Here is a 26,976-nt window from a genome sequence, read left to right as displayed (position 1 = left end):
TCCTTGTTAAACTTCCCCCCACCCCCGAGGACTTTGTTTTAGAGTAAAGGTTTGAAAATATATACCTTTTTATGTAGTTTGTTTCAGCAAGAGTTGTCCAGTAAGCAAGTTCACATAAAAACTCTAAGCTCAAAAAAAAAAAAAACAACTCTAAGCTCTAATAACCTTGTGCCTAGAAGGATTACTTCTGTGGCTTTTGTATACTCTAGTAATCGGCTCACTTAAAGTCCATCTGTATACTCTGAAAGGCCAGAGAGCTAAAGAGCTGGGTGGGGGGTGGGGGATCTCTGATAAACAGAAGACCACTTATTGTAATTAGAAGATTCTGTCTGCTCATCTGTGCATCTTTGCTTTCTCCCTCTCTATCTCTAATACACACGTTATTTCCAAGATAGCTTGGAATAGCTAAGTACTGATACTTCAGATGCCCCATTTGTCCTGTGAGGATAGGGAAAAGAAAGGAAAGGTCTAATTTAGTGTCCAAGCCCTGCAGACAAAACTAATGGTAAGTGGTAAGGTGGATGCTTCCCTGTGGGGCTCTAACAACCTGAAAAACTGGAACCCATTGAAAAATAAAATACTCATATCCTAATTTCATGAAATGCATGAAAGGCAGAACTCATTTTAAACATCCTTAATAGACATTGAGATTGAGCAAAATTGTCATCGTAATCCTGCACGGCTCCGAGTCAGCAGTGATGCATACAGCTCATGATAGAGCGGCTCTTCTTAGCTGGGTCTTTTCCTGTCGAATCTCGGTATCTGTTACCAGCACTTCTCCACCGATTCCCTTAAGCTCTGCAATTGGCTTTTTCTCACAACTCTACTAAAACTGTACTCTCTAAAGCCTCCAATGACCACTTTCTTGGACAAATCCTACAATTTTCTAGCATTTCAGCAAGCAGCCCTATTGATCCACCCTCCTTTCAACTTTGTTTTTCTCAGAGGTTCTTTGTACTGACTTTTTCTGATTGTGTACATATCAGCCTCCTCCATCTTCCTGGTAAATATTCTCTCTCTTCCTTTTTTGTGATTTTGAAAGTATCCCAATCTTGTTTGTATTTCCATAAGGAAAAATATATTATTTAATAAATTGATTTCGATATTTTTTGACAGTGTGGTCATTTTCTACCCCACTTCCCTTGCACAGAGTATTCATCTCCCTTCACACCCTCTGTACATATGGTCACATTGGCTGTGGTCCACATATTTGGATTCACTTATTTAGTTAGCATTTTATTGCATATCAACTCTAGAAAAGACAGTAGGGCATCAAAAACGAGGCAGTCTCAGGGTGCCTGGCTCAGTCATTAAGCATCTGCCTTCGGCTCAGGTCATGATCTCAGGGTCCTGGTATCGAGCTCCACGTCAGGCTCCCTGCTCAGTGGAGAGTCTGCTTCTCTTCCTCTCTCTGCCCTTCCCTCTGCCCCTGCCCCTCTCAAATAAATAAATAAAATCTTTTAAAAATCGAGGCAGTCTCTTCATCCAAGTATAATAATGACAGAGATAGTCAATGTACAATGTGATATATATACTAATAGAATTATGTGCAGTGTCTGTGTTTTGGGAGAATACCAATGGAAGATTTGCTGAAGATTTTGGGGTAGACATAGTAAGAAACTGTTTGCAGGACAGATTTTGAGTTTCCAAGTTAAGAAACTTAAGGACCATAGGTAATTTCAGAAAACAGTGTAGAACACTGAGTTGATGTTCTGGTTTTCAGATGTGTACAGGTTATCGCTGCACAACACCGAGGATTGTGAGTGTTGTTTCATGACCTCATTCAGGAAATGTTAGGTGTTAATGTATCTGAAGGTAACAAAACAACATGTGATTGCTTGTGATCATTATCTATCCTGGGCTTATCTATGAGCTCCTCCCCTTCATGGAACTCCAGCTGACCACATCCACGGTCTCTGTTTTTTGGAGGGGGTGTGTGTGTGTGAGAGAGAGACAGACAGACAGACAGATGGAAAGAGACAGAACCAGAGACAGAGGAAGGGAGAGATACCCCTGAAAACTATATCTCAGTTGTTTGTAGTGCTCAGATTTTGCAAATGATTGTATTCCATGCCTTCTCAGACACTATTCAGAAGTGTTGCTACATATTTATATTCACATCATTCCTGAATATTCAACAAGTTTTTTGAAATCTTTGAAATAAAAAAAATTTATTTTATGTGTGAACATCTCCTAACAATATCCACTAATGTTTATTTAGCATTTACTAACCAAGCCTCCATGTACATTGTATTTTTAGTTTAATTTTCATGAGAACTCCATGACGGATTTGATACTAACAACCATGTAGCATTTCTCTGCTATCCTGCCCCTGCCAGGTCAGCGACACGGACAGGTGAACTTGCTGTCCCAGTGTGGTATAACTAGGAGGTGACAAAGCCCAAACCAGACCTTTACCTCAGCTCCGCGTGCAGTCACCATCCGCTGGGCTATTTTATTATGACATCAGAATCTAATCTTCCCCTCCAGATTTTACTCAAATTTTGCTTATTCCTTGATCCTAACTTATTCATTATTCTTTAATGTTGTTACTAATGGTACTCAATCCAAAATTAAACATGGAGGGGTTAGTCAATGGGTATAAACTTGAAGGTACAGAGAATAAGTTCTGGAGATCTACATACAGTAGATGGTGATGATCGTTACTAATGCTGCAATATGTACTTGAGATTCGCTGAGAGAGTAGATACTGAGCGGTCTCACCACAGCAAAATAAATTCATGCATCAATCCATAAATACACAGCCACGTAAATACATAAGATAACTATGTGGATGATGGCTGTGTTAATTGGGTTGATTTTGGTAGTCACTTTGCAATGTGTAAGTATCCAGACACCGCTTTGTGCACCTTATGTAGGTACAATTTTTGTCAATTATACCTCAATCAAGCTGAAAAAATAATACTTCTCTTCCCCGTTATATTCCAACATATCATACAACGTTTGTTTTATGTTGAGATTATAAATTGCCGAAGACAGAGACTGTCTCATTTACTTTCCTCAGCCCTTGACAGAATAACCCAATTAGAAGTTATTGAAATAAATAAGCATTGAAATTTAAAAAAATATTAGAGAGATGAAATGTCTCCTTTAACAATGTAGGGCAAGTTGGTGAGGTTCGAGAATAGCAACTAGAGTTCAAACAACAATTCAGAAACATACTTAGCATTTGATTTATATGGCATTGCTCAACATTGACACAGGGACAAAAACAATCAATAAATACCTGTGGTAGGGATATGTTGCACATAGCTAGGTTCTTTTCTGTTTGTTTTTGTTTTTTGCATCCTGTTGGGAAAACAGTTTAGGTAAACTGTATGAGTATATATGTCATTTTTGAGAGATTCAGCTGACATTTTCCCCATCATAGTGTGTCACTGAGCAAAGTCCGTAGAAAACTCAAACTGAACCCATCCTTCCTTCTTGTGTGCTTCCCACCTTTCTTTTCTCTGATTCTTAGCTGCTCTTCTGGGTATTTGTTCCCAACGTTGGCAGATCACACGGTGGCTTTGATTCCTGGATCAGTAGCCCAGCTCATGTCACTAATATTTCCTGCTTGTGTAAGACCTTCTACTGTCCCTCAGGGCCACTCAATTAGACTGTTCAGTGATGACTGTCCAGCTACTCTGAGTTTATTAAGTGTCTCTGTTGAACACTTGGAATACTGATGAGCACTCCTCAGACTGAGCCTGAGACTGGGTGTGAAAACAGCCATGCGAGAGTGTCGCCGTCCACACTGCATGGGGCTGTATCCAGCATTGGGCCATGGCTGGTCTGTTGAGTACAGGGAATGCACTTCTGATGATATCCCCGCAGGGAAAAGAACACAGCATTTAAAAGAAATATTAATAATGCGTTATACACATTATTTCATTCATTCATCTATTCAGGTAGAGCGAGCATATGCAACATCTATTATATGCACATCAGATTTCTAATAATTGCAGCTAAGTGATTTCTGAGTGCCAGATGCCTTATCCATACTACACACTCTACTCACATTGCTTATTTACATATAATGCACATGATATGTATATATGTATATGTACTTTTAAATAGGATGGCAGTGCTATGGAAAAATGGAATCTCTGGGAAGAACCAGATTTCCAGGAGAGCAAGAAAAAACAAAAAAAAAGGAATGTTCAGCAAAGTATATATTCTCTTATTCAATGTATTTAATCTTCACTAAAATCCCATGAGATAAATTCTATTATTATTCCTATTTTCCAGATGAGGAAATTGAAGCTTTACAGATAGCAAGCTGTCTTGGGTCAGATCATGGGTCTCCTACATCTAAGGGCCATGATCCTACTTCAGGCAGCACAGCTCAAGCTGGCACAGTCTTAACTACTATATTTTGTAGCCTTAAGACAGAGTGCTGCAGGACTCAAAAAAGTTGGATCCATTGAACCTTGGAGAATCATGGCACCATGATCAATCCCTATTGTCCATTTATTCAATATATATGTATTAACATCTCCGTTGTGCCAGCTTCTTGCTAAGTTCTGGAGATGCAAATATCAATAAGGTACATTTTTTGACCTCATGAATGCTACAGCCTAGTTCATACAAAACACCAGTACAAGGAACAAACAGATCACAAGTATAAATCAGTATACTGTAGGTTGTAAAGGGCGGGAGTTAAAAGGACGGCATTCTTTGAAGTGTGTCAAAGTCTGTGTTGGCTGTAATTAATCCTAAACGGTTTTTAGTATGAGATAGTTTTGAGTTAGTTGGAAAATGAGTGACAAGCTGCATTGGATTCAAACCTGATACATTATGCCTTGTGTGTGCAGTCCTAGCAGAGGGGAACATGGGGGGATTAACAGATGATACCCATTGGTGGTATGTGGAGATGGAAGATTATCTATGGCAGAGTGGTTGAAGCATGAGCTTGGGAGTCAGAGAGACCTTTTTCAACTCGTGGCACAATCTCTGTATGCATTTTGATGAGTGATGTAACAACCTCACTCAGACTCAGATCTCCATCCACTAAACAAGGGTAATGGCAACCCAGATTAGACTGCTGTAGGATTAACTGATGTTACGTATGTGAACTGCTTACTATGCTTTCCAGCATATGGGCAGCACTTAATACATGTACTTTGGTATATTGTGATAATTACTATATTTTCAAATTAAAGTAAGGTAGACTACATGTTTCCTCATCATTATTCAGTATTTATTTAGATTCCCTTTGAAAACATTTACACACACACACACGATCATCTGCTACATCTTCAATGGACTGCACCTTCTTTAGAAAGATCATATACCTTCTGTATACTTCTTTCTGGGTACTATACTTCTCTGTAGGCTTTTCTGTTCCTCGAGCTTGTGAATTTCTCAGCTGCACTTATTACGGCATCTGCCATAGAAGAGAAACTCCGTAAGCATTGGGTTATCTGTACCTTTTCCATATTTTTCTCTTATTTTCTCTACCTCTTTCAACTATGTCAATGTTGATTAGTTTCTTTTTATATACAGGAACTTCCTTTAGTTCCTTCTTCCTACTCTTTCTTCACTCACGTGAGATGGTGCTCTTACCACTTTCTTCTTTGCATTTTGTTTCCTACATTCACCCAGCCTTCTCTTCCATCCTTATTTGTTCTCTTTTCTGCTTCTTTGTCTTCTCTCTCTCCCTCCCTCTCACTCTCCCTACACCACCCCCCACCCCTGCAACATTTGGTCTACTCTTATTAGCTTTCTCCCTCCCTTTAGATAATTTAAATTCCAGAAAATACAACAAGCATTTCTTGGCTTCAGTCACTTCATATATCTAACAGTTTGGCCTACATTAAAAAAGTAATCTTAACTGGACTTTCAATCTCATTTGTTGCCAAAAGGAATTAGGATAGCATTTTAAAGAAAAAGAAAAAAAAATTACCAGAGCACACACACACTACAGTACCTCTAAAGTTTCCTTCTACTTTCAGATGAGTGCCTTAGAGGAGATGCCATCAGATTTCATTTCCAATGATAATGAAGTTTGAAAACATTTTCCATCTAATCTCTAAATTTGTAAGATTTAAATTCAAACTAGGACCTTTGCCAAATAGCATTTGTGAAATTATCAATTCCATGGGAGTTTATATAAATATGTAAAGTGAGATATATTCTTAAAAAAAAAAAAAAAACCCACCCGCAGGACTACTGGCCAATGACCCACCGATACTAGACCGAAGCCCGTGCAGGCTGTTGGCACTGGTCCCTGAGAGCTTCCCAGCTCCATCCCACCTGACAGCAGAAGTCCCTTTTCTCAGCTGGTTTCAACGTGGCTTTGGGAGCAGATCTCCACAAGTGTAGTGTTTGAAGACAATCATGATGTATTTCTGTTTGTCGTATAATATTAACTGCTTCATTCCATAGCATACACAAAAAAGACACAGAGAAACTAACTTACATAATCAAATCATATGAAAATCAGCTTATATTTACTGAAAAGTCTTCCAAGAGTTTTCCAAGGGCTGAGCTTATGCTGATGTTACAGAAGACAACATACAAACAGTCTTTTTATTTTTTTAAGATTTTATTCTTTCATGCGAGTGAGAAAGAGAACACAAGCTGGGGGAGAGGCAGAGGGAGGAGCAGACTCCCCACTGAGCAGGGAGCCCGATGTGGGACTTGATCCCAGGACCCCGAGATCATGACCTGAGCCGAAGGCAGACATTTAACCAACTGAGCCACCCAGGTGCCCCTTAAAAGCAGCCTTGCAAAGAAACTTTTTAATTCTGGATTTTCTACTATCCCGATCCCATCACTAGAGATTACTGCAAGGAACAACTGGCCAATGATGGCATTGCTGGTAAGAATAACTAGAAACTGGGGCACCTGGGTGCCTCCATGGGTGAAGTATCCAACTCTTGGTTTTGTGATCTCGGGGTCATGGGATCAAGCCCCTGCCCCATCAGGCTCTGCGGGGAGTCTGCTTGAAGATTCTTTCCCTCTGCCCCTCCTGGCACACATTCTTTCTCCGTCTCTCAAATAAATAAATTAGTTTTAAAAAAGGAATAACTAGAAACTTATGAGAAAGCACTTCAAAAACAGAAGAGGTTCGATAACATCCCCCCAAGACAGGGAAGTGTCAAATAGCAGTACTCATTGTTGACCTGGCACATTGCAGTGTGAAATGAAGTACTGCAATTTAAGATTGCTGACGTGTTTTGGTAGAGTAAACAAATAATGAATAGATTTTTTAAAAAAGTCAATGACTTAGAATATGAAAAACATACTCAATAGGCTTTGGAGACAACTAAATCTCATTCAAAATTTTATGCTTATGTGATTTCTACACCTTATCTTATTTCTTTAATTTTTTTTCTTAGTTCAACTTTAACAGAAACAACACAAGATCAAGAAAGGCTGGCCTCCCCAGCCCCTGCAGGAAAGGCCCGTCCTGTCCCATACCACATCTGCACTGAGTCTAAAGTCTTTGTTTTAAGATGTTAGTACCAAAGAGATTTTTCATGGCCGCCCATGGCATCCCGGCCCTAAAATGGCCCAGTGTTCACTCCTGCTTAGAGAAATAATCTTTGCTCTTTTGGATCGTGAGCTTGATGGCATCACTGCCAGGCTTTCCCATGCTTGTCAGTAAACTCAACTAGTCTGAGTCTCATCCACAGAGTGGCCAACAGGGTGGTCTTCACAGCGATCTGCCAAAGGATTTCTTTATCATCAATGATAAAGATGCACAAGATGCCTTCATCAACCTTTAAGACTCCATAGTCCTGAGCAATGGTACACTTGGGATGTGATATCAAGGGAACGTTCACGGGTCCCGGGCCTCCTCCTTTCTTGGATGTTGATCCACACCAGGTGACACAAATGAGAATCCACAGAAGCACCAATCACTTGACACTTGAGTTTCTTAAATTCTTCTGCCCTGTTGCTGGAAGCATTCATCTGTATGGGGCACACAAAATGAAGTCAAGAGGATAAAAGAGCATAGTATATATTCCTTTGTAGTCCAAGAGGCTAATGTCTTTGAATGGGGCCATATGGCATAACAGCCTTGGCTTTGAAGTTGGGGGCAGGATGCCCAATTTTGGCATTTCCTGAAGACATCTTTCTATTGACAGATCTGAGACAGAGCACACCAAAGACCAGTCAGGAAGAAGACACCTTCAACCATATTTGAAATGCAATTTTTTGGAACTATACCAAATTACAAATAAATATTGCTCTAACAGGGGAAAAAAGTACTGTATAGATACATACATAGATACATACATAATCCACTTTCTTTAATGAAAGATGTATAGGAGCAAGTGAATTTCAAAAGTACGCACAAAGGGAAAATTATATTCTAAGTTTAGAGAATCTCATAATAGACTCTCTTGGGCGCCTGGGTGGCTCAGTTGGTTAAGCGACTGCCTTCGGCTCAGGTCATGATCCCGGAGTCCCGGGATCGAGTCCCACATCGGGCTCCCTGCTCGGCAGGGAGTCTGCTTCTCCCTCTGACCCACCCCCCTCTCATGCTCTCTCTCTCTCATTCTCTCTGTCTCAAATAAATAAATAAAATCTTTAAAAAAAATAGACTCTCTTCTCTTAATGCTGTATGTATGAAGTTTGGCAACACATTTATTTGAATATATTAGCAAATTATACTGATCAATTGGATTCTATTGCAGAATTTCATTATATAAACCTAGAAAAAAAGGAAATATCTTTGCTGGTACTTCTGGAATATGTTTCTTAAGTATTTAGTTAACATTCTTTCAGGTTTGAGATTTATAAATCATTTTGAACAAGTTTGATATAAAAAGTTATTTGAAAAGATGCTCTTAAAATAAATTAAAAAAAAACATGTCAGAATAGGTTTATCAAATTTTATCACCATTCCTTCACATTGGAATGTTACAGCAAATATTTACAAGGAATAAACTTGGGTCAAAGTCTCTTTAGGAAAGACTGATACTTTTATAGAAAATATATTTTGGGTATTTATTGCCAAATATGCATTTTTGGCTTTTTGTTTAGTTTTAGTGGATTTTTTTTAAGTACAAGAAAATAAGAATATGTGAAATGAACTGCTACCTCTAAACTGAACCATTATGATTATTCTGGTTTAGGATATAATCATCATTGCTTCAGTCAGAGAAATGAATTTTCTATGAATCACTGCATCTCTGCTAGTGAATATTTTTGTCTATAATTCATTAAATATCTGCCATTGCCTATGTAATATACTGGAGGTACTAATCACCTTAGTTACTATTCATTTATTTAATTATTTATTCATTCAACACACTTTTATAGGATTGCTACTATATGCCAGGTACTATAAAAGGTGTTGGGGGCAAGGAGTTTATTCCCGATGGAGGGAAAAATATGTAAGTCCCCATGATCAGAAGTAAATGCAGTATGATGAAGAGTCTGAATGAAGGCCAGTGTAAATCAAATGCTAATGAAACTGAGGAGATATGCAGGGACCAAGGTTTGTTGATGGTAACAGTGATAAGTTTAGTTTTAATTGTAAGTGAAGCCATTGGAGTTTTAAAAGCAGGAGCAGTAGTGGGAGAGAAGGTGTGACAACATGATCCCATTTGTCCCAAGACAGATCACTAGATGTAGTGAGAAAAATGGATTCTCATAAGGACTGATAGAGAAAAATAACACCATAGCCAAGATGCACACCTGTGGCGTAGTCCAAGCAGGAGAAGGTGGTGGTTTAAACCACGAGGGGGTAGGGTTGGCTGGGGAAGGAAACTAGATATAGAGACTGGTGGAGAGGCTGGGGGAAAAAAAAAAATATATATATATATATGTACACACACACAAACACACAATGTGGGGTTTATGAAAAACCAGGAGGGAAGGGAGTAAGGGAGACAAAGCTGGAGTAAGTAGTCCCAAGAGCAGGGCCATTCACTGACACAGAAACCTTAAAAGGACCACAGTTAGAAGGGAGATCATGAGTTTAGTTGTGGGCAAATTCAGTCTGAAAGAGAAAACAGTTGATTCATTGTGATGTTAATTTTTTATGACAAAAATAGTAATCCTCAATGCTTTGCTATGATTTTTACCAATGTAAAAAATTATCAATTTTTACAATTATTCTGATTTCATTTTTTGTTGAAAGAAAAATATGTTTAATTTTAATGACTTTCTGGATCCTTTACTCAGTGTTGTATACAATTTAATGAATTGCTTTTCTTTATAGGAATGTCCAATATACAATTGGTAAGGTAATAACTATATATTAAATATTTAATTGGTAAGATAACAATTGTATATTGGGTATTCTTACAAAAAATAATAAACATAATTTTCCCTCAAGAAAGAAAAGGACATGGATATTTTGTGTTTAATTTGTTAAAATAATCATTTAAAGTCAAAATGATAGAGAAATAAGGGATCCTAGAATGCAGAATTTTTCTCTAAAAATTTAGAGTTTTTAAGCCTTTTACTTCCCTTTTAGTATTATAAAATGAACAAACTTAGATTCTGCTTCAAGAAATACCTTTTAACTCTTAACTTTTGACCAAATAAGATTTGAAGAATCTAGGACCAAAGAATATATGTATTCATCCTCATAGATTCATTCTTTGAAGTCATGTTTGTCTGAATTTCTATACATTGTATTACAAACTATGGAAATTGAAAACAATTTTAAATTTTGTGGAGGCTGCATTATATAAAACAAAAATTGAATTTATAATTTATTAATAATGCATATATATGCAAATTTTTGAAATTCGGTGTACGGGAAATGAGCATGCATTATTTTCCACACCCATGTGTAACTCAATATGAAAATATCAAATATGTCTATTAATTTTGAAAGATTAAAAGTAATATTCCCTAGCAGTATTTGTCCTCCTCAAGGGACATGAGGGATGAAGGACAGCAGGCCTTCTGTTATAGGGATACAAGTATGAAGAATGGAAGCTGGATGCCATCCTAATTCCATTAGTCGTCTCATTTCCCCCTTTTTCTCTACTGTTCCTGTCTGGGTAAATTTTTACTTGAGAACACTAGGATTTTAATTATTATTAAATGCCCATACTGAAGGTAACCAAATATACTCTGGGTATATTAACACTATGCAGAGATTCCTGGGACAGATTTCTTTCCCCACAGTACAAATTTGAGTTTTGAAAGAATAATCTTTTTTATAAATCTGTCAGTTATTTGGTAGACAGTAGCCTCCTTTTCTGAACATACTCATTAGATTATAATCAAAATATAAGGGTGAAATGCATAGTTTCTCACTGAATTTGGTGGCCCAGCCTAGTCTCATAAATGTATGTCTAAAACATATGGTCATAAGAAGTTGAAAATAATTCTTTTTTTGTGTGTGTGAGAGACCCTGAATCCCCAGAGTTTAAGTAGCTCTATTGTGTTTTGCAAGTTACAAAATGTGACACAGAGGGAGGAATGAAGTAGTCCCTCTACTTCCATGAAGAACTAGAGTGACATCAGGATATTAAGCACTTCTGTGAATAAAATATCAATTTTTAAAAAATTTAAGTTCAATTAAGTTAACGTATAGTGCATTATTAGTTTCAGGGGTAGAATTTAGTGATTCATCAGTTGCATATAACAGCCAGTGCTCATTCCATCACATGCTCTCCTTAATGTCCATCACCCAGTTACCCCATCCCCCCACCCACCTCCCCGCCAGCAACCCTCAGTTTGCTTCCTAGAGTTCAGCGTCTCTTATGGTTTGCTTGCCTCTCTGTTTTTATCTTATTTTTCCTTCCCTTCCTCTATGTTCATCTGTTCTGTTTCTTAAGTTCCACATATGAGTGAAATCATATGGTATTTGTCTTTCTCTGAGTGAGTTATTTCACTTAGCATAATACCCTCTAGTTCTATCCACATCATTGCAAATGGCAAGATTTCCTTCATTTTGATGGCTGAGTAATATTCCATTGTGTATGTATGTGTGCGTGCGCACACGTGCATATATATATATACCACATTTTCTTTATCCATTCATCTGTCATTGGACATCTGGGCTTTTTCCATAGTTTGGCTACTGTGGACATTGCTGCTATAAACATCGGGGTGCATGTGCCTCTTTGAATCACATTTGTATCCTTTGGATAAATACCTAATAGTGCAATTCCTGGGTCATAGGGTAGCTCTGTTTTTAACTTTTTGAGGAACCCCCATACTGTTTTCCAGAGTGGCTGCACCAGCTTGCATTCCCACCAACAGTGTAAGAGGGTTCCCCTTGCTCCACATCCTTACCAACATCTGTTGTTTCCTGAATTGTTAGTTTTAACCATTCTGACAGGTGAGAGGTGATATGTAATTGTGGTTTTGATTTATATTTCCCTGATGATGACTGATATTGAGCATTTTTTCATATGTCTGTTAGCCAACTGGATGTCTTCTTTGGAGAAATGTCTGTTCATGTCTTCTGCCCATTTCTTGACTGGATTTTTTTGTTTGCTTGTTTTTTGAGTGTTGAGTTTGATAAGTTCTTTATAGATTTTGGATACTAGCCCTTTATCAGATAAGTCATTTGCAGACATCTTCTCCCATAAGATATTACTTTGATGCTTGAAGAGTTGCAAATATGGGAACACTCTGACAGAGTCTCAGCATGGACAACGACAGTGAGGCACAGTGCTTCCTGACAATCATAGGACTGAGGTGATCCCCTCAAGTGACTTTGAGAGCAGAGGAACAATAACTAAGACCACTTATATAAGACTATTTTGCCAAGGGGATACCCAGAATTGACAAGACTAAGATTTGAGAGGAAGTAAGCTGAATGATCTTGAAAAAATCACTTCCGCTATCTGGGAAATGGTTTCCTCATCTGTTACATGAACAGATTAATTGAAAAATAAGTCTTTAGTAGGAGATTTTTGTAATAAACTAGTTAGTCAAATTGACCTGGATATTATCCATGTAGTAGATCCTCATCTGCTTCAGATGTTCAAAAAAATTTAACCTCTTCTGTCCATGGTGTTGAATAAAATGAGCTAAATATGCCCTGACACTTGATTGTTTTATACCATAGTTATTGAATTCATGACATACACCAGATAATTTATTATCCCCCTTGTGATAAAAAGAGTAATAGCTCCTCAAAGATTCCACATCCTAATTTCCAGAACCTATGAGTATATTATGTTACATGGCAAAGAACAATTAAGATTTCAGGTAATATTAAGTTAGCTAATCATCTGACTTTAAAATAAAGGGATTATGCTGGATTGTCCAGGGGACCCAATGTAATCATTAGAGTTGTTAAAAGTGAAAAACTGAAGCATTTTAATTCTGTGTGGGAGGGAAATATGAGTGTGGAAGAAGTGAGAGTGATGTGGTATGAGAAGAAATTATCTGGCTGTTACTACCTTCAGGAGGGAGGAAGGACCATTAGTCAAGAGAAGTGGACAGCTTCTAGAAGCTAGGAAAGACAAGGAAGTGAATTTTGCTATAGACCCTAGGAAAAGAACATAGACCTGTCCACACCTTGATTTTAGGCCAATGAAACTATGTCTTACAGAATTGTTGTTCTGAGCCGCATAGTCTGAGTGGCTTGTTACAACAACCATAGAAAACTAACACATCTCTTAAAGATTTTACAGCATAGTTAGGGGCACAGACAAGAAAACTCATAAAGCTGTCAAAGTGGCATTCACACAATATTATGGGAAAGCAAAATCGCAGACTAAATCATTCTGGAGTTAGTTGTGTTAAATTGTTTTTGTAAAGAACAGTTCTAGGTTGAGCATTGACTAGGAGTAGGATAAACAGAGTCAGAGATATGTGATAAATGGAAGAAACAGAGCTCAGACAGAGGAAATAGCATATGCTATGATGGGAAGGTTTGAAGGACTTTCATATACTCAGAAGAACTGCAACTTACTGAAATCTTGTCTACTTATATTTTACCACCATATGTCTCAGTGTAGCCACGGTTTTCCTTTACATGATTTTGGATAAAAGAGCCAAACACTTGGCCCTATTTCCTACTATTAGGAAACAATAGGACTATAATAATTGCAGACATGTTTCTTATTCATAAATTATAAAATTAAAGGCTTTTAAAATACTATATTGTGTAGACTTGGGCCTCTTTGTATCTTCCTGTCATTCTGGATATTCTAAAAAGAAGAAAAGCGGTACTAGGCTGTTAACCTTGCATTCTCATCGAGATCGGTTTTGCTCACCTTTCTTCTTTCTGTTCTGTACATTTCAGAGACTCAGCCTAAAGTCTTAAAGCACACTATTTTGAAAATATATTTTTTAAGATAGCTTCATGGTTTGTCAACATCATTCATGATGTTTATAAATTTCAGATCAGAGGAAAATGTGATATATCCAGGTTAAATGCAATTTAGTTTAATCGTGTGCAGAGACCTGAGACTGCTGTCTTTAGCAAGGTCTTCCTACAAGGATGGCCCTTGTGTGGCATCTGGAAGAGAGATTACCTCCCGGAGCGGTGTGGAGAGGAGGGGGTGGGGTACTAGAGAGGTGCAGGTGCATAGTGTCGGTACTATTGTAGTTCTTGGGCTGGGCAAGTTGGCAATGGTCATTACATTCTATAAATGCATACTTTTTAAGAAAAGCCCCATTCACTTGGTAATGATAATAGGGTATTAATAAAAGGATTTATGATTAGTCTAATAAAGTACATTTAAGATCTAATTAAAATGTTAACAATTGAGGAAAAGGCTTTGGAAACAGATTCATATTTCATTCTGAGAATTCTGGATTAATGATTTTATATTGATTAACTGTACTTTATTTCTCTGAGCTTCACCTTCCTTCGCAAATATTGATAATGAGTCTCTCAGAATGTTTTTTTGAGGGAGGACAGCCACTAGACCTGATACCAAATATTTCTTGTTCTCCATATGGGCACATTACAGGATTGTACTTCTGTGGGTGTTTTCCTTTTGTTTTCTTTAAATGATGTCCAACCATGATATTTGTGATTAAAAGTGAAGTTATGAAAAATCACCTGTGAAAGAAAAATTTAAGAGGCAGTGTAGAATTCATCACATTTCCTTCCATCTGATGAATGTATCATTATTATTTCTGCAAAACTGCTCTTCTGAGCAACTTTGATAGCATAACCATTTGGACATGGAGAATGAACAAGAGTATATACTTTCTGTTGTTTTAAGCCTGTTTTATTCTTCTTGCAGCATATCTTTGCCTATCCTAACTGATAAAATTTTTATTAAATGAAATAAAATAATGCAGGACACCCAGCATAATGCTTAATGTATTACATGTGATTAACAAATAATAGTAACTATATTATTCTGTATTCCACTTACATAACAGAGCTCTAGCAGAATAACACATAGAATGGGTATGGGTAAAGTATGGTAAGCAAAAGTTTAGAGGATTTCTCAGTACATGGATAGGCACTCACATTTGAATGATAGATTGGGAGCCATTAAATACAAATTCACCATTTTTTGCCTGGAGACATCTTTTTATTACTTGAATTCTTAAAGCAAATGTCAACTAAATAACTGTGTTTTACATGAATTTCTTAAATTTGGGTTTTTATACCAGGAGTCAGGAAAGCATGTCCCAGAATAATTTATTTATTTATAAAATGATGTTTTTATAAATTTGAAAAAAGAAACAACACTAAATATATTGTTTAGACATATATATATATATATATATATATATATGATTTTTTTAGCAAGGAAAATATAAACATAAAATTGTGGTGAATGATAATATCTGGTCATAGTGAGCTCATGATTGGAAATATTTATCTGCCTAAAGAGGCTACTTACACTTAGGAATCTACTTAAAAAAAAAAATCTCCATTTTGGGCTTGTTATCCAAAGTAGTAATGCCAGATATTATATGGTATCTTAAAAGTGTAGAGTATAAGAAACTGTAGTTTTATAAATGTAAAGAAGCCTAATTGTGTATCTTTTGAATTTCACTGAAGTTCAAATGTTTGTTTTAACATATCCATAGCCAAAGCAGTTGGAAGACAGCATATATGTATAGGCATCTTTCAAATTCATTGTTTTAATTACCAAAGTTAAAAGAATATATATATTTTTTTCTTCTTAGTCTCTTTTCCTGTAGTTTATTTTCCTTTCCATTATCCTCATCCTTTTTAAAGAAAATTTACAGAGCCCTAATTCATAGACCAAGAACACAGCTGCCACTTAGATGAACAAATAAATAACTGCATTTGTCACATAAAAATGTGTAATTTTGGATAAAATCCAGTGAATCCGGGGACTTATATAATCCTCAAGAAATAAATAAGTAAAATATTCCTCGTTTTCCACTGCTGTAACAAAGTGGGACTGCGGTTGACATCAGTGAAAGAACATTTTGAAATTTTAATCATTTTTACATGTTTTTATTTGCTATACAGACAGATCAGATAAAGAACATTTCTAAGGAGGAGCTCCTGGGTGGCTCAGTCGGTTAAGCATCTGACTCTTGATTTCAGCTCATGTCACGATCTCGGTGTTGTGAGATCGAGCCCTGTGTCAGGCTTCACGCTGGACATGGAACCAGTTTGAGATTCTCTCTTTCCCTCTCCTTCTGCCCCTCCCCCCTAAAAAAAGCACATTCTTAAGGATATAAAACAGTAGTCAAGATCTCATAATTTTGCTTATAAAAAGTTCCATTCCCTTGAAATATGATATTGCTGTTGTCCTTGATAAGAATAATGCCCGTTTATGATACAAGTGTATGGGCATGAGGAGCCCTCTGAGTTCAGCTCAGTCACTCGGCTGTGGACAGAAGGAAACTGAAAGTATAGATGATATTTGTGAAGCTGAGGATGGCTCAGAGGAGGAGACAGACGCATGGCTGGTGTGTGGGCGTTTTGGGACATAAGGGTATCCATGGACTCATGGACAGTTCTGGCTGCCTCATTTACTGATTTTCATAAAATCTCTCTATATGCCTACACTCTTTTTATGACTTAGATTCAGTTTTCATGATCTGCATGTTTGTTGTGGAGAGATCTCTACACAGTGAGTACATTCATCAGTTTGGGAGAATCGGTTTATAGATACTTCTTATTTTCTGAAACTGGACATCACAGAGAGCCCCATTTCCCTCAATGGGTCAGTATTTGTGTGGACAGTTAGAATCTGTCTGCCTTTTGCTGGTCTATCCTCTTCTCATATGGTCAAGGCATTCTCCACTGAAAGTTGCTCTGAGTTCTCTCCAGCCTCCCCCTTGGATTCAGACGTGCCCTACCCAGTGCATCACCTCCCTTCTCTGCCCGAGGTAGACAAGGTGATCAACAGCCAACCTTCTTTCCTCGTTGGCAACACTCCCTATTTTTTATAGAACAAATTCCCCAAACTTCAGGATCATGCAAATCTCTTGACTGAATGATTAGATCAACTTCTGAAAAGAATCAGAATTTTAGAAGGAAAAGAGTTCAAATTCTCTCTAGAATGCAGTATTCTTTGCCTCTCACAAAACAATATGCTTAAAACTAAGGCATCCAGGAGAAAGTACTCAGTGGGTGCCCCTCTACTTCTTACATGGCTCTCTGACCTTCGGTTTATCCATGCTCCCTTTCTTCAGGATACTCCATTGAAACAAAATATGGCATAACTCCTTCCACAGGAAGTTATCTCATTTCTGGACCTTCTCCAATCTCCCTACTCATCATGGTGTTAGACCAAATACAGTTTGGAACCAAGGCTCGGGCTTTAATCTGGTAACCAGAGATTCTCATTGAGTTATAATTTCATTTGAGCAAGTGAGAATATATTTTCTGTTCCCTGCTTACTTTCTATATTCCCATACCCTATTCAGTGCCTATCCTAGTTGACCTATAACATATGCACAGCTCCCCAAAAAACTATTAATATTTTTCCTTGAAACATACACTCCCAATCCTTTTGAGGCAGAATCGACATCTGATTTTACAATCTGCCTATTTTACAATATGCCTATTTTTTATTTGGAAATTTCAGATAAGTGGTTAATAAGCCTGCATCTACTCTTTCAATCCAGTCTTGGGGAAAGTACAAATTCTTATATTTTCTCTCAGAATGGAAGATTCAAGAGTAAGGATGCCAGTGCCCCTCATCCCCAAACCACATTTCAAATGTCTTCCCTTTAATGTAGGGTTGTTGCTTTATATCCTTTTAAATTATTTCTATGAGGTTTTAAAAAATATTTAATTAAATATAGCACACAAATATTAGCTAAAATTTTATTAGAAACCAAAATACCTCAGCTTCATCCTGATTAAGAAGATGGATTTTTAATGTGGTTCACATTTTAACTCATGAGGGCCAACTCAGGAAGTTTAGCGTTTTAGAGAACAGATGCTTGGTTTTAAGAGCCCAAAATATGGCATTGTTTAAATCTCACTGGTGGGGGGGAAGGTGGGTTGACATTTCCCCTCACTAATGTTGAAAAAAATCAATGATAAAGTGACACACATCCAATTAGATAGAGTATAAGTGGGGAAGAAAATAAAATTAATGATTTCATTTTTAATCTGCCTCTTTAGGGTAGATGAGGAGTTAGGAATAATCAGAGAAATGTATCTATCTATGTATAAGAAGAAGATATATATGAATCCTCAAAAGGAACTTACACTTGCTCCTTTCTCCTTATCACTTTAATATGCAGACTTAAAGGCCAGCTTTCAAGGGTTGGCATGGCTAGTACTCATTTACTGAGATCAGAAATAGTGATTTCCAGATGTCCACAGCTCATATATAATGCTGTGATAGATGTGAGAAAACCAGTAATAATTGTATGACAGCTACTAGCAAACCACTAACAAAAATGGATAGAATTTTATGCCCCTCATAGCTTGAATTTAATGGATGTGCCTTTGTAATTATTTTCGGATATTAAAATTCAGCTGCACTGAATGTCGTTTAAATAACTATTGACCATATAATTTTTCTGTGATTGAATGCACATGTGGGTAACTGATAAAGTAGTGTAGCGCATAATATCTTCAGTTGTTTTCCCAGAACAAGGAATATCATAGCATTTATTCACTTCAGTGACAGTTTCAAATCCTTTAAGTCAAAAGAAATTATGGAATCTGACAGAAAATTGAAGAAATATAATGAAAATCAAAGGAATACAACCAAAATTAATAAACAGTTCACTGAAAGGCTTTATGATTTGAGTGGATTAGGTTTTTTTGTTTTTAAAGATTTTTATTTATTTGACAGAGAGAGATACAGTGAGAGAGGGAACACAAGCAGGGGGAGTGGAGAGGGAGAAGCAGGCCTCCTGCCGAGCAGGGAGCCCGATGCGGGGCTCGATCCCAGGACCCTGAGATCATGACCTGAGCCGAAGGCAGACGCTTAACGACTGAGCCACCCAGGCGCCCCTAGGTTTTTTTTTTTAAATGTAGGATTATTTCATCCTGTTTTTGACCATTTGATTGTCCAAGAGGCATTCAATCTAATCTCTAAAATTATAATAGTCATCATTCGCACCACATTCCTTTATTTATTCACCTTCCTAATTGCTTAAGTCAGATTTTCAAAAACAACTTGATCTCCTCTCTCTGTCACTTCTCATGTATGTAGAACCTTTCCACGTATTAGTTCTGTTGATTCTACTTGTTAGTTATTTGTTGCATCAGTTCCTTTCTACATGCTTTGCTATTTTGTTCTATTTTATTTCTTTCTGTTTTATTATGTTCAGTTAGCCAACATATAGTACATCATTAGTTTTTGGTGTAGTGTTCAACGATTCATTAGTTGTGGATAACACCCAGTGCTCCATGCAATATGTGCCCTCCTTAATACCCATCACCTGGTTACCCCCTCCCACACCCCCCTCCCCTCTGTAACCCTCAGTTTGGTTCCTGGAGTCCATAGTCTCTCATGGTTTGTCTCCCTCTCTGATTTCTCCCCCTTCAGTTTTCCCTCCTTTCCCCTATGGTCCCCTGTGCTATTCCTTATATTCCACATATGAGTGAAACCATATGATAATTGTCTTTCTCTGCTTGACTTATTTCACTTAGCATAACACCCTCCAGTTCCATCCATGTCAATGCAAATGGTGGGTACTCACCCTTTCTGATGGTTGAGTAATATTCCATTTTATCTATGAACCCATCTTCTTTATCCATTCATCTGTTGAAGGGCATCTCAGCTCCTTCCACAGTTTGGCTATTGCGGACATTGCTGCTATGAACATTGGGGTTCATGTGCCCCTTTGGATCACTACATTTGTGTCTTTGGGGTAAATACCCAGTAGTGAAATTGCTGGGTCATAGAGTAGCTTTATAATGTCTTGAGGAACCTCCATATCATTTTCCAGAGTGGCTGCACCAGTTTGCATTCCCACCAACAGAGTAGGAGGGTTCCCCTTTCTCCATGTCCTCACCAACATTTGTGTTTCCTGTCTTGTTCATTGTTCATTTTGGCCTTGCTAGTTTATTAGTTAAGATTCCATGTTCTATTATTCTGACAAGTACAGCAGTCTCCTAGATGGTCTTGCTGCCTCCTCAAACTTGCACTGTTTTCTTACAGTACTCTTTCTGAAAAATAAACACTAAAAAAGTTATTTAAAAATAGTTAAATCTATTAGCTTGGTCTATAAAGTGTTCCATATTCAAACTCATCTACTCAACTTTTACCTGATAAACATACATACCAACCAAGAGTTACTAAAACAAAACATGCATTTTAAGCCTCAGTGTCTTTTATAGAGTTTGTCCAGCATCCTGTTCATCCATAAAGAACCAGCTCAGTCATCCTTCCCTAGAAGCTTTCCTTTGTCTCCATTCCTTGCAGAGTTATGCACTCTCTGCTCCATCTGTCTAGTATGCCTTGCAAGAAGCACAACATTGATCATACTGGATAACTCATCTCTTTTCCCAACTGGACTATCCAAACCTTTAAGGTAAGAACTGGGTCATATTTATCTTTATAGATGGGTATTTTGTATGAAGTTTACTCTGCAACTTAGTGTGCCTTTAAGGACTACTTAGTTTGCCTGTTGGCTTGGCTGTTAGACCTCCATGAAATATTTCTTCCATCTGTTTAAGCTAAAATCTCTATGGTTGTAATCACAAAATTGCTTATTTTTTGTACCTGTCCTCTGTAGCTGACCTTTCAATATGGAGTTCAGTTCTTGTTACTTTGTGCTCTCTTAGGCATGATTATTTCGATTGTTTGTTTTTCTTGAGCCTTTCACTGTTCAGTCTTGGCAATGTGGCCATTAAATCCATTTTTGCTCCTATATAAAATTCAGCCTGAGTCTCATTCCACTGCTAGACAGATAAATTGCACATCCACAAATACATCAATAAATATGTGTTGAAAGAGTTAATGGTTAGATGAAAGTATGTGTGTGTTTAAAAATATCCTAATGCCTGAATATTCTCCTTAATTCCAGAAGCAATGTTATTTTTCACCATTTAAAAAAATATTCATCTTCCAGTACATAAGAAGAAAAACAAATCATTGAAACTGAGTTTATATTTTCACTCATTCCTTTGAGAGAAAACTGCACAGATATCAAATCCCTAGTTTTATTTTTTAGACATGCTTTATGACATTCCAAACATTGAGTACAGATTACAGACAATAATAATTAATCAAAGTTGATTTTAGTTGCCTGAAGCATTATCTGTGAGGAAAATGGCATAGCAAATGTTCTCATAAAAACGTGCTAATGTGTCACTGAAATATAAGACTAAAACAAAAGACTAAAGATTTCCCCCATGCATATCTTTTGTTTCAACCTTTTCTATTTGTTGTTTTCTTTGCCAGGTCTTAACATTTTTTTTTCCTACAGATGAGAGTTGATTTTTATAACATTCTGGATTGATTATATTTCCATCCAACTCTTCATCCCTTCTCTTTTTGTCTAGTCATGGTCAGCTTTAGAAGAAAAGAATACTCAAAGATAGAGGCTGACTTCCATGAAAACATACTAATAATAAAACCCCTCAGTTTGGCATAAGCAATGAATTTTTGTGAAGTATTAGGCCCCTGAAGGAGAAATTAATATGCTGTGGAGGTGGCCAAAACATGAGCTATCTTATTCTTGCCAGTGGAAGGTTCTCTTCACTTTGTTCCAACATGCTGGCCATCAGCTCCTAACGTCCTCTCAGAAAGAACAACTGCTTCTGTTGATACTTGGAAAAGGGGAAAGGATGTACCTAATTTTATGCAAACAACCCCATGCTCTTTATCTTCATAGGAAGCAAAGAGCGAACTGTTTAACTTGCCAGCTAGGTAGTTTGTGAGTTTCTGAGCAAACGTAGCATATGTAATGGCATATATTCAATGTGAAAAGTTGCCCCAAAGAGAACAAGTAGGTTAAAAAGGAGGACATTTGTTTATCTACAATCCACCCAATGTCGTAGTTCTCCTTATACTAGAAATATGTGCTGCTTTCTATGGAAAACTCTTTAATCTCTGTTTTCCAATCATAACCTCCTTCAAAAAATATGGCAAAAATCCATTAATCTGTGAAAATAGACATCTTTCAATTATATTAAGAAAAGCCAAATAACTTGGTAAGTAGGATGAATATGGCAGCTAATAATTTTAATTTGCATTTTTGAATAGATTTCTTTTTATGAGAAAGGATTAGTTTAAAAGCTGCTAAGATGTGCCCCAAGTATCTAGTTGCCCACCTACTTAGAGAGAGCTTCCATTCAAACTCAGGTTATAGTTATTAATTTTTAGAAGTAAAATGTAATAAGTATTAAAAAATGTTAAACCAGTCTAATTCTGTGGAAGAAACACACACACACACACAATATATATATCTCTACATAATTTTTCAAATGTAGGAAAGGCAACAGTAAATGAGAATAAAATTGGTATTGTCTACAAATAAATATTTCATAAGTTCCATTTTACTGTCTACACCACAAACATTTCATAAGTTCAATTTTTGAAAGTATTACAACAAACATTAAGGAACCATGGACTCTTTACAAACTACACATTTTACTACTATTTTAATAGCCAGATATATACTTTGAATCCTACTAATTATTCATTAATTTGCCAATTCATTAATTCAACAAGTACTTACTTGTCTTTTGTATTTTGCCAGATAATGTAGTAGGTAGAAATGCAATGATAATAGGGCTTATGAATGATCACAAATAACTGTTTTCCAGATTTTTTACTAGACTCTTCACATCTACTAATATGTAATTCTAATTAAAACTTTACAAACACCCGAGGCTAATAGAGACTAAGTAATCCAGGTTTATTGGTTGAGACCAACACCATACAAAGGAAGGTGCATCTTCCTCCTAAGCCCTTGAGATTCTACCGCAAACCACAAGCTGCTTGCTTGCAGATGTGTTCCACCATTACTGGCAATAAACAAACAACAGTCAAAAAGTAGGCTCATGGTCATATAACAGGATTCTCTGTGGATATCATTTTTACCACATCTATTAAATATAACTAATGCCACATGATTTAAAAATTCTATTTCAACTTTAAAATATTATCTGCGGGCACCTGGGTGGCTCAGTCGGTTAAGCGACTGCCTTCGGCTCAGGTCATGATCCTGGAGTCCCTGGATCGAGTCCCGCATCGGGCTCCCAGCTCAGCGGGGAGTCTGCTTCTCCCTCTGACCCTCCCCGCTCTTGTGCTGTTTCTCTCTCTCTCACTCTCTAATAAATAAATAAATAAATAAATAAATAAATAAATAAATAAAATCTTAATAAAATAAAATATTATCTGCTGTATCCATTCAATTGCAGTTTGGAATCCATTTGAGTTTTACAAGTAAAGTTCAGCGAAATAAAATATATTTTATTTAAATGTTTTAATTATGAATTTCTAAATACCACTTTTTTCATGCAAAATAAGGATTTCTTAGCTTGTAATAGACTCCTTATGTTTAAGATTCTCTTCTGCATTTATAAATATATGCTACATTATTTAGTGAAAGGGGCATAATTTTCCCTATGCTTATTTAGTGTTGTTTTTGTTCCTGCTAAAACACCAGTATAAGCTAAATGTATTTTTTTTCCAAGACAATAGAGTAAAAAAAAAATACAAATATTTTCCTAAAGCTATACATGAGATAACTTGTATAAATGGGGCACATTGGGCATGGTGGGGCTTTTACCACCAAAACCCCTGCAGATTCCAAGGCCTGTGAGCAACCTGGGACTTGTGTATTATTCCAGTGGATGGTGTTTTCTTTAAAGTTTTTTTTTTTTTTTTTAAGATTTTATTTATTTATTTGACAGAGAGAGCATAAGTAGGCAGAGTGGCAGGCAGAGGGAGAGAGAGAAGCACGCTCTCTGCTGAGCAGGGAGCCAGACGTGGGGCCCGACCCCAGGACCCTGGGATCATGACCTGAGCCGAAGGCAGCCACTTAACCGACTGAGCCACCCGGGCGCCCCTGAATGGTGTTTTCTTAGATGGGTAGGGCTGCAAACAGCAATGCCAGGGAAGAAGTCAACACAAAGTAGAAACCAGTCTACCTAGAACAGATTCAAGGAAAGTCAGGCAGGGAAAGTAAAATCAATTGAACCCAACTGTGAATAATTAGACTGATAAGATTGGGCTTTATTCTGAGATAATGGGAAACCAATAGGCATTCAGTTGAAGAAGGAACCTGAAAAGAAGTGTGACGTTTGAAGAAAATGCATCTGAGTGTGGCAAGCAGGACACATCAGGTCTTGGGAGACTGACAATCAAGAAACTGCTTTGAAAGAACCCACAGGAGAGAGGCTGTGGGGGGCGTGTGTGGAGGCAGGGATGGAAAGTGGCTTCCAGACTCGAGAGATACTGTGGAGGAAACAGCCATGGGGTCACTGCATGGGTCTGCAACAGGGAAGGAGCAAAGGGACTCAGATCACCCTGAAACTAGACAATCGGAGCTGGGATAATGGAGGAAAGATCTGAAGCAGTGTTACAGAAGCATTTAAAGCATGAGGGTGAGTGTCTTGTTGCTCAGGACCTGTGGAAAATGGAGATTAAAGTCTTGCCACTGATTATTGTATTCTTCCAAGTCTTGGGCATCAGTAAGTTCTCTGTAGCACTCTGTTCCCCTGGAGCTACAGGCTTCCTTGCAGAGACACAAAAGCTGGGGACATGGTTCATGTAACTGCTTCCGACCTCCCCTCGCGTGCCTGAGTACGCACACGCACACACACTCACACACACCCTCCAGTAGGAATAGCCAGCATTGACCCTGACGGGTGCCCTTAGGCAATGTGAAAACAAGAGCTCCTTTCCCTCCCCAGTCAGCAGTGGACACCCCTAACCAATCCCTTTCTCTAATATCCCTGCCCCATGGCTGCACCCACATCAAACGTCCCGTTTCCTTCCCTTCCCTGAAGGATGTCCCTTCCCTTCTCTTTTTACCCCCCTACCTTTTAGCTTATATTACATGTTCTGTGTGGCTCTTCACTGATTGACTCCCCTGTCTTTCTTAGAGGATGGGTCTTCCAGCCAAGCCAGGTGAGATTGCTCAGAGCAAATTGGGATTTGAGTGGAAAAGATGAGCAGGTAGCAAGCAGAAACAAAGCTGAAAGTCCACACTATTGAAAAGAAAAAGAAATCTATTTTTTAGATTAAAAAATAAGAAAAATGGGGATACTTGGGTGGCTCAGTCGGCTAAACATCTGCCTTCAGCTCAGGTCATGATCTCAGGGTCCTGGGATCGAGCCTCATGTCAGGCTCCCTGATCAGTGGGGAATCTGCTTCTCCCTCTCCCTCTGCTGCTCCCCCTGCTTGTGTTCTCTCCCTCCCTCTCTCTCTCTGTCAAATAAATAAATAAAATCTTTAAAAAATTTAGAAAAATGGATAGGAACTGAGTAGTCACATGCAGAGGAAATAAAGGATATTGAATATTTTCGGGGTGACTGGGTGGCTCAGATGGTTGGGCGTCTGCCTTCGGCTCAGGTCATGATCCCGGGATCCTGGGATCGAGCCCCACATTGGGCTCCCTGATCGGCGAGGAGCCTGTTCTCCTCCTCCTTCTCCTGTTTTCCCTGCTTGTACTTTCTCACTCTGTCAAATAAATAAATAAAATCTTAAAAAAAAAAGATATTGAATATTTTCCATTGTCTGGATAAAGTAGATGAGATTATCTGCACAAAATGTCTGGCTTTAGATGGATGAGAGAATTCAGAAAAATGGGTCCCTACAAATCTCATAGTTTGTGAAGTCGTACTAAATGTATTGTTTGTGCATATCATCTTGATTTTCTCATGCAAAGTAGACTTTCCCTACAAAATAATCTTGGAGAGGTATGTAGATATCAGCATATTTAATAAACTGAACCAGTTAAAATACACTGGAGGATGCATTTTATTAATATAGTAATTATTGCTGCTACCACAATGTTTGGAAGGTCACTAATGGATACATGTTTATTTACTTGAAGTAATTTTTTTAATCCATTTTAAGATAAATGTTGCTTTTGTTACATAAATAATTACAACCAAATTCAGCTCTTATGAGTGAGTCAGATTTATGTTCTCAGGGTTTATTTAAAATGAACTACAACTGTATCATTTATAAGAAATAATAATTTTCTTTACATACGCGGTAAACCTTAGGGAACATACTTAAATCTACTATTTTGATGTTTTTCAAAGAAAGGTTGTATTTTCTCTCTGTTGAATTTTCAGACATTGATATTTTTATTCTTTTACAACAAAATTAGTACTAGCTTTTTTTTTTAAGGAAAGCATGGGAGATTGTTTAATGAACAGGTTTTTAATAGAGGGGAATAATAGAAACATTATATGGATAATATTTCCCTTAATATGGCATGGCATTAGTATGGAGTGCCTCTTTTTCTTCTAAAGGCATAATTCTATTCAAAATACAAGCAATCCTACAGGGTATGTAGGAAATATACAAACATATAGATAATATAATTTTACAGTTTTAAAAGCTATTCTGTTATAATTGTTGAAATTATATACTAATAGGAACAATTTCTGACTCAATTTTTCAGTGGCATCTATCATAAAATGTGGTTTTCAGCTTTCCCAAGAAAGCAGACAGTAATGGCATTCAAAGATTTAAATGTGCTGGTTCA

General features: G+C 37.3%; 1 protein-coding gene and 1 pseudogene across 1 annotated transcript in view; one reads left to right on the top strand and one right to left on the bottom strand.

The window, feature by feature from the left end:
* Nucleotides 1–26,976, top strand: part of LOC102751140 (protocadherin-15) — a 762,960-nt gene that overhangs the window by 124,308 nt on the left and 611,676 nt on the right. The gene's annotated exons all lie outside the window — the stretch shown is intronic.
* Nucleotides 7,529–8,085, bottom strand: LOC102750990 (peroxiredoxin-1 pseudogene; annotated as a pseudogene).

This window comes from Leptonychotes weddellii, chromosome 6 (assembly GCF_054177405.1).
Source record: "Leptonychotes weddellii isolate Sample4059 chromosome 6, ASM5417740v2, whole genome shotgun sequence".
Taxonomy (NCBI): domain Eukaryota; kingdom Metazoa; phylum Chordata; class Mammalia; order Carnivora; family Phocidae; genus Leptonychotes; species Leptonychotes weddellii.
Note: the sequence above shows the minus strand (reverse complement) of the source record. Positions and strands in the feature narration are given on the sequence as shown.